The sequence below is a fragment of the Pseudorasbora parva genome, chromosome 13 (genome assembly GCF_024679245.1).
Source record: "Pseudorasbora parva isolate DD20220531a chromosome 13, ASM2467924v1, whole genome shotgun sequence".
NCBI classification, from domain to species: Eukaryota; Metazoa; Chordata; class Actinopteri; order Cypriniformes; family Gobionidae; genus Pseudorasbora; species Pseudorasbora parva.
Window position 1 is genome coordinate 2,758,819 of NC_090184.1, and position 8,816 is coordinate 2,767,634.

General features: G+C 39.8%; 1 long non-coding RNA gene across 1 annotated transcript; it reads right to left on the minus strand.

Moving 5' to 3' along the window:
• Positions 1-2,555: 2,555 nt before the first annotated feature.
• On the minus strand, positions 2,556-5,550 carry LOC137037995 (uncharacterized). Its single transcript, XR_010897341.1, has 3 exons — positions 4,996-5,550; positions 4,721-4,773; positions 2,556-2,598 (listed from the first exon to the last, which is right to left on the minus strand). It is a non-coding gene; the product is annotated as an uncharacterized lncRNA (long non-coding RNA).
• Positions 5,551-8,816: the final 3,266 nt, after the last annotated feature.

Here is an 8,816-nt window from a genome sequence, read left to right on the forward strand (position 1 = left end):
AGCCAATATCAACTGGGCCAGGATTTGGCTGCACATCACCACAGATAATTAACAACATAATAATCAAACATCTCTGTTTCATTGTTGCACCAAGGCTCACAGCATTTTTTTTCCCCGTATGTATTGAGTTAAAAAAAACAACATAAGATCACTGTCAGATAAAACAGTGAAGTTTTTTAGAACAGCAAGACAGAAAGAGCAGAGAAGGAATTCAGGAGAAGCACCATGCAAGGGCTGAAGTTTTTGCACAGGTAACTCTGGCCTGGAGCAAGTCATACTGGGAACAAATGAGGGACCCCAAGCCTTCACTAGAGAGGTTTCATGAGAGCCATAGTTCATAAGCCCGTGTCCCCAGAGCAAGACAAAACTCAAAAAAAAAAAAAAAAAATCATTTTCGGCACTGTAGAGTTGCAGCTTAAATTAAAATGCAATTTGCTTGGCAGATGACTGCTTGTGCAGGCAAGTAGAAGGCTGGAGAGTTTGGTGGCTCAAAAAACAAGCACAGATGCAGGCAAGGGAAAAGTCTTACCAGTCGAAACCAGGTGAAGCAACAAGACGGGTAGGCCTACCATAGTTTACCAGTAAGGCCAAGTAGGAAGCCTGTTGAAGACCATGCAGGGGGAAACTTGGCCAGCAACAACAGCAAGAAGGTGCCAGCCAAACAGCTAGAGCAGCATGCAGTGAGGGATAATTAATTAGCCAGGTCAGCGCAGCCAGGCAGCAGCAGCAAACAAATCCATGTGGTGGAGAGACATGGGCAGCAACAACAGCAAGGAGATGAAGCTAAACAGCCAGAGCAGCATGCAGTGAGAGTTAATCAATTAGCCAGGTCAATGGAGCCAGGCAGCAGCAGCAAACAATTCCTGCAAAACTTAGCAGCTGAGATGGTGTAGGCAATGGGCAGAAATTAGTCAGGAAGTTGAGGCATTAAAATAAAATAATATAAAAGAAATTTCACTTCTTGGTTGATTCGTCAGGCTCAGCAAACATTAGACAAACTTTAACTATAGACCTACATGCATCAAAAGAATGAGAAGAAATAAGGGCGATGATGTCATTAAAAAAATGTCAAGTTATAGTGCTGGGGGGGGGAGGGGGGGGTGAAACACTCAGTTTCAGTCAATCTCATGCCAATCTTGAGTACCTATAGAGTAGTATTGCATCCATCATATCTCCGAAAAGTCTTTAGTTTTATTCATGAAAGAAATATGGGCTGTACCGAGTCTTTCCGGAAAAAAACGAGCAGCTGGAGGCGTATCGTGTGGGCGGAGCTAAAGAATGACGAGAGCGAACAAAGCGGTGACGTCCTCAAGCGTGGAGAAACCCATCGCTATCTCAGCTAATACAGATATGATCCAGAATCTAATTCGGAGGCTGAAATAAATTGAACAGGAGAAGCAGCAGGACGTCCGTCTCTGTGGTATGGACTGTATTTAGTGGCCTGTCAACATTTGTGTGTGTTTACTCGCAGTTTATGAGGACATGATTCGGTTTATGGACTATTGTATGAGACTAAACCTTAGCAGTAGCAAGCAAAACGGTTTTGCACGTCAGACTAGTGTAACGTTATACATAGAACAACCAGCGGCGTAGCACCAAATTTTGGAGACAGGTCTAACTGCAGAACCGCAGAACCCATATACGTCACTCACAACAGTCTGAGGGCGACAACAGCGCCACGCCACAGTCTCATGCCGGAAGTGGGCGGAGCTGATTTATCTTCGCATACATTGCTCTATTTGGAGCGTTTCAAGCCCTAAGTTTAAACGATGTTAATAATGTCAAGTATTTAATTAATAAGTTCTAATTGAAGATAGATAGAGAGATGATAGATAGGCTAGATAGATATACTCACTCATAGTTAAATCATATAAATATGTTTTAAAATAAACAATACTGGATATTAATACAAAATAAAATAATTTACATTAAATAATGTATTTATGAAAAAAAACATTGTAACGTTTTTAAAGTAAAAAGTTGCTATTATTTTTTATTTATTTATATTATGTCTTAAATATTATATTAGATAAACTTAACACAAATCTTAACACACAAAAAATGAAAACAAAGATTGAGCATTTGAACATTTATTTTTATGACACAATATATTTGTTTTTTACTCAAGCATCTCAGAATAAACCTTTTATTCATAGTAGATAATATATATTACACAATTCTACACTGTTATGCATGATTCAGATTAATCAAACCCCAAAACACACAGAAATTGTTTAATTTTATAAAATGTTCCTTAAAAATCCCCTTAAGTAGCAAAGGCATCATATACTAGATTGGGTTTGCTTTAAAAAAATACACAATCAGACCAAGGGGAATAAATTGAACTAAGTTGAAAGTTATTGCACAGCAGGTACATGACAAATTAAATCTAAAATAAATGTAGCCTCTATAAACATTGACAACTGTCTCTTTGGCCAGTTGTCGGTCAACCATTCAGCCTGTGAAAGTTGAAGGGCTTTTTCCTAGTCTTCCACTTTCAAATTTCAGAAATCAGGGCTCTTCCACTAAACTGTTGAAAACTTGGTTGTTCCACTGTCTTTACACTGCAGTGCAGAGGTCTTCTGTGATCCGTGGCTCCTTCATGAGACAAGGGTACAAAAAAATAGGATGAAATGTTGGAAGTGTTTTAACAATATCGTGTGTTGAAGTCAGGATGTAGCATGTATAATAAAGTTGTGAAATTCAGTTTCTCATGTCTAAATTTCTGACATAAATGATACCCTGTCACAATCAAATTAATTAACCATTTTCAGTTCAAAGTGTATACAGAAATTAAAGGCAAGCACTTCATAGGGCTTCTCACACTGAGCTTATCGTCATTCTAAACACACTTTTAACCTCGGGTAAAGTAACATTTCACACTTTTATATTTACGTGCTTTGGACAGTCACTGAAACACTGTGCACTCTATATAAATAATAAAGTCAGCATTGAAGAGGAAATACATCAAATGCAAACAGAAAACGCAATTGCAGCGAAGAAGAGACCATTTAAATTATTGTATAGTCTGAAATGTCCATTCAGGAAAAACTTGTAATACAAGGACATGCAAAGCTTGAGCATTTATGAAAACATATTGTGTGCAGTGCAGTGTCTGTCAGTGACCCTGATACTGCACATATGTTATCCCATGGTTTATTAAAGTACAGTGTGGAACGGCAGTGTATGAATACCCAGGATTAATTGTTCATCTCAGGTAAATGATGATCAGTGTGAAACATGAAGCAAGATAACCCAAGATTCTGTATACCCGGAGTTTACTATTTCAAGTGTGAAAAGTCCTCATGTTTTTTATCCTAATGAAGGGAAAAAAAAAAACCTTTTCCTTCTTTTTCTTACCATTAACATGAAGATCCTACTGTCAATAGAGCCATCCAACTGTTGTGGAACAGCAATCGAACATTATAGAATAGAAGAACATTCCTGGAAAATGTGACATATAACAACCCACTATCTGCAGGGTTGCCAACTTTTAAGTTCAGGTTGGAGTGAGATTTTTGGGGGGCCGGGCGGGGGGGGGGGGGGGGGGTAATGCTTTTGATCTTGATTCAGTATCAGTTTATATCTAGTATATATACTGTACATAATAATATGTTTGTTTTGGCACTAGTTTAAACATTTCTTGGGTCAAATTATATGTGCCATTCCTTAATATTCACTTGTGACTGCTTATATAAGTATCATTATTCATTAAAAAGATTAGGATGCAAGTTATTTAAGTTTTGAAATTTCACATTTAAAGAATTCTAGTGTTTGATCATCATATCTAAATATTTATTAGAATGCAAAGACTGCAATATATTTTTGAGCAACTAGATTAGATACATGTATATTTATTAAAGAGCCATAAGGCACCTAATGGCATTACAAATAAACATTAATATTTTTTAGCCACAAAATGACTCTAATTTGCCTCTTTGAATTGGAATTCTCTATTTTAATATTAATTACTACACTAATTGTTATATAAATTTTAGAAGAAATACAAATATTAGAAGAAAATATTTTAAGTGGTCATTTATTGACAATAATTGTTGCACAAATAGTATTTAGTACCAAAAGATCTCCTCAAAATATTCAATAAATATCATTTAATGAGTATGAGTGTGACCTATTAGTGTATTTTTTTACAGTCTATGCCTATTAGTAAGGAATACCTGAGGGCTAAATACAAGAATAACATTAATGTTATTCACTCTCCATAAAAAAAGATCCTGTAAATATGGCTGACTTAATAATCAATAAACACTAACACTATGCTGTACTGTTTACCAAAACTTGCAGCAAACATCTATATGGTGAAACTGTTGTGTATCCGCTTAAGCCATTTAAATGCATTGGCACAGCGCTAGAAGTATTGAGCGCTCATGGGCCACGTGACCAGCGCGCACCGCAGGGAGACGAGAGCATGCAACTCCGCTTTTCAACGCCTCTGGCTTTAACATTATGCCACATTAGCGCCAAAACGCTATTTATTGTTTGAATTTCATTAAAACACATTTAAAAAAAATAAAGCTTATAGCTTTGTTTAATATCAAAAGCAGGTTTGGCAATTTGGCGTGAGATTGAGTTGGGCGGAGTGAGAGCGTGAGACAGAGCCTGAAAGCGTGAGTAGCCTATCACGCCAGATGCGTGAGAGTTGGCAACCCTGTATCTGTATAAGTAGCTTATGTCTTTATTAGAGCCTTTTAAAACTAACCTTGTTTTTGATCAGCTTCCATTATCCTGGGTGACATTCTGATTGTCAATTTACTGCAACAAAATCAAACAGATATATATAATGCTTGGTTGTGTACTTAATTTAATTTTAATGGGACACATTCAAACACATGAAATAGTGTTTGCATTTTGTTAGCTTAAGCACTATATATATATATACACATGAAACTTTATAACCAACTAATTCAAAAGGGACAACAAATAAATACTATTTCTTGCTACTGTGTATAAACAAATAACTCAAAGCCTTCATACCTCCATGGACAGCTGCTTTTTGAAGTGAATTTGAAGGTGTACTGTGCCATCTGGTCAGTTTAAAACACTGGGCAGTAGAAACTGTTGCAGAATGTCTTGCATTGATGTACATGAAGTAAAGCTGATCCTCTCCAAATCGTAATGCCTCAATAAATTAGTGGGAAAATAAAAATAAAACACTGGTCAGTATCAGATAAAAGCAAATAAAAAATACGGCGCCAACAACAAAATAAAATCACAAACAATTATGTTACTTAAACCAAGACCATATCAACAGACGCGATAGACATCGTAAAGCAGAGCACATTAGAAAAAAATAGAGCCACGTTCTGTATAAAGTGTTAATACAACAACGATGGATCAAATACACAACACAAATAAACTTGATAGATTAAAACCACAACACAAAACAGCTGTTTACCGTGTTCTCTTCTTCCGCCGTGCCGATTGTTTAGTTTTCGTGAACTCCGCCCACTTCCGGCATGAGACTGTGGCATGGCGCTGTTGTCCTCAGAGCGTTGTGAGTGACGTATATGGGTTCTGCGGTTCTGCAGTTGGTTATTATTGAAATTTTGGGCCCTGGGTACAAACCATGCTGGGCCCCCGTACCATGTATGTGTATGTATAGAAAACTGACTTCTAAGGGCCCCACCCCTGCCTCGGGCCCTGGTTACTTGGTACCCTTTATCCCCCCAGTCTGACGCCCCTGAGAACAACAATGGAGTCCGTTAGCGCATTTGAATGACGAAGCACGCGATCGTGACGTTTACTGATGTTTACTCACGCGACGATAGCCAACAACACAGACATTTGAAGCAGTTTTACTCACCGGCTGCTTCCAAAGCTGGACCGAACCTTTATCGCTGGGACCGCTCCGTCAAAAACACACTTCTTTGGTATGATTTGGTGAAGTCCTGACAGCAGTGAACGGTGGAGATCCACTTTGCGAAGGGATCCACAGGGAAGAGAGCGGACGGATGGCCGAAGCCCTTGGCCCCTTAAATGTATCTGATGCGTAAGTGTGGGCGCCCGGCGACTGTGTCCCGTCCCGTCATAATAAAAGTCCCGGTACTCGCGAGCCGTTTAGAATAAGCGCCCTCCAGTGGACAAAAAGTTGCATAGTGCACCTTTAATATAAAGAAACACATAGTTTATGGTTTAAATGTCACCTAACCACAGGCTCCGAACAGGGCAAATGATCCACCAGAGACTCACATTAAACTCTGAGCAAAGAACTGAAACAGAGCAAATGAAATATCATCACAGGAAAACAAAGCACAGGTGAAAACTGAAAATCAAATAATGATGACCTCTAGTGGCCAAACCAACTCCATAATCCTGACAATTACAGGGTTAGTTCACCCAAAAATTTAAATTAGCCCATGATTTTCCCATCCTCAGTATATGGGAGTTATATTAAAAAAAATTCTGGCCAATCCAAACAACTTGGGTCACTTATGAAGTCCATAAAAAAAGCATCAATCATATAACTGCTCCACACGGCTAACAAAGGCCTTCTGAAGGGAAGTGGTGCATTTGTGTAAGAAAAAATATCCATATTTAAACTATAGACTAAAATAACTAACTTCTGGTGGAAAGCTGTAGACAAGTTGGTGAAAGAGTAACCCCTGACGCATCACAAGCTTTGGCGCCTCTCGAGGATCGGGCTGGGCAACAAACTCAAGCTCCTCTTCTCTAATATTAAAATCCTCTGCCATTTCTCTTTAAAAACTCTAGACTCTAATTCATGAGCAGTGTTTTCTTTTGCTCTATCCTCTACGTGTCTGTGTTTGCATCATAGACAGTAAAAGAAATGGACAGAGCTATCCCATTGACTTCATCTGCGGAAAGTGATGTCAGTAAAGGAGCACTCACTTCCTGATGGCTGAGCGAACTGCGCAGGCTCAGACTGAGCTTGAGGACGTAGATGTGACGTGAGCCTCTGTCTGACAGCTGTAGGTCTTCTAGTAGTTGTGGAAAGTGAAAGCTGAATCACGTCGTTTAAATATTTTCTCCCGTTCCTTTTGGCTCACTATGGGCTTCTCTCCATTCTTCTCCCTTGACTTTATCAGACTTTATGTCTCCACGTCCCCCAGACTGTCTCATAGACAGTAAAGATTGCCTGCGAGCGTCTCCTCAGGTCTATACGGTAATTTCTCAACTGTGCGACAGAGTCGCGTTGGTTATGATGCAATCATTAGCCTATTTTTACAAAAACAGCTTCTGCGGGGCGATAGTGTAAGATACAAGGTAACGGAGCCTTTTATGCATTGTCGTGTTTCTTTAGAAATAATCAATGGACAAATGGAGTCTTTAAAGGGTCATGAAACCCCCCTGCTGCAGCGGTGTTTTTTCACACCTTCGATTTGAAAAGGCTTGTTAAAAGGGGAGTGGTCGACTGTGAAAAGGTGGGATGGTATTGTGTGGAAAGGGAATGGTTTGCATAAATAGGGGAGTGTCAGTAGGTGCATTAAGATTAGCGATCCCAATAGCATGAGACATGTTCTTGGGTAACGTTGGCATAGTTTAAGCTACCACAGTGAGATTAAATGAGGGATGAGTACAGCGAATGAGAGAGTTATGAGTGGCGTGCAGCAGAGATCGCAAATCATTCAGCTCTTCAAACCAGCATAATTCAGTGAGAAATGAAAATAAATGTTATTCTGCATGACGAAATATTATGCAAACGTGATAAAACTATATTTGTCCAAATATGCACGCTGTTTGGCAAGATGAACAACGCGCCGACGTGATAAGAGAACGTCAACCACCCAACATGCGATGTGACAGATGTAATTCTAGATCGGGGTAAAAGCGAAGGGGTTTGAGGCAAGTCTCGACTGCGCATCTGAAGCACAGAGCGATGCGCGCTGGGTTGCCGTGACGATCCGCGCTGTCTATCACTCGGCAGCTAAATCTATATTTGTCCAAATATGCAGCACACTGTTTCACTAAGAGCCCGAACACATGCGGTTTAGTGCATGGCAGTGACCACAAATAAAACGGAGAGGACGTGGCTTTTGTTCATTAGCCTACAGATTACAGATTGGTTATTTTGCACTCCTGACATAAATTAGATAGTCAACGCTTGCAGGTTCGGCGTGCGATTCCTCAGGTGAATTTTACTTTACAGAGCCTTTGTAGCAAATGCTTCCACAGACTGCGCCCGCTTACAGCTCGCTCGGCGCCCTTACGTTACTTCGTATCAGCACAACGCCTAGCTTTCCTCCGTGACTTTTCCGCACGCTGCTTCCAAAACTTCCCCACCATATCTCTACAATAATGATGGAAGATGATGAGCCTGACAGAAGTGACTGTCTCATGCATATTAAAGTAAATTATCTTGTATGCATAGTTACTACAGCGCAGGGATTGGACTGAATGAGCTTTATGTCATGAATATATATCGAGAATCGCTCGGAGCAGTAGACGTCAGCATGTGCCCAGCAGCCCATACTTGGGCCGAAAAGGCCGAGCTGACGTCAGCATTTGTGACGTTGCTCCGACTAAGCTTTTCAAACCGGAAGACAGAAATCGCTCTGAAAAATGCAAAAATAACTATTTTCACATATGAATACCATTAATGAGTACCCTTAGTGTTTTCAATGATGTGCAGCCTATACATATCTGTTTACATCTCAAAAAAAGTGTTTTGGGGTTTCATGACCCTTTAAACGTCTCAGATGTAAAGTTATTCACTGTCAAAGTGACTCAAAAATGAATGGGAGTCAATGGGATGCTAACAGCAGGTGATGGCTTGGTTAGCAATGGCCGCCCCTAGGGGTGGAACGCTTTCCGAGCGCTAGATTACCCCTTGGTTT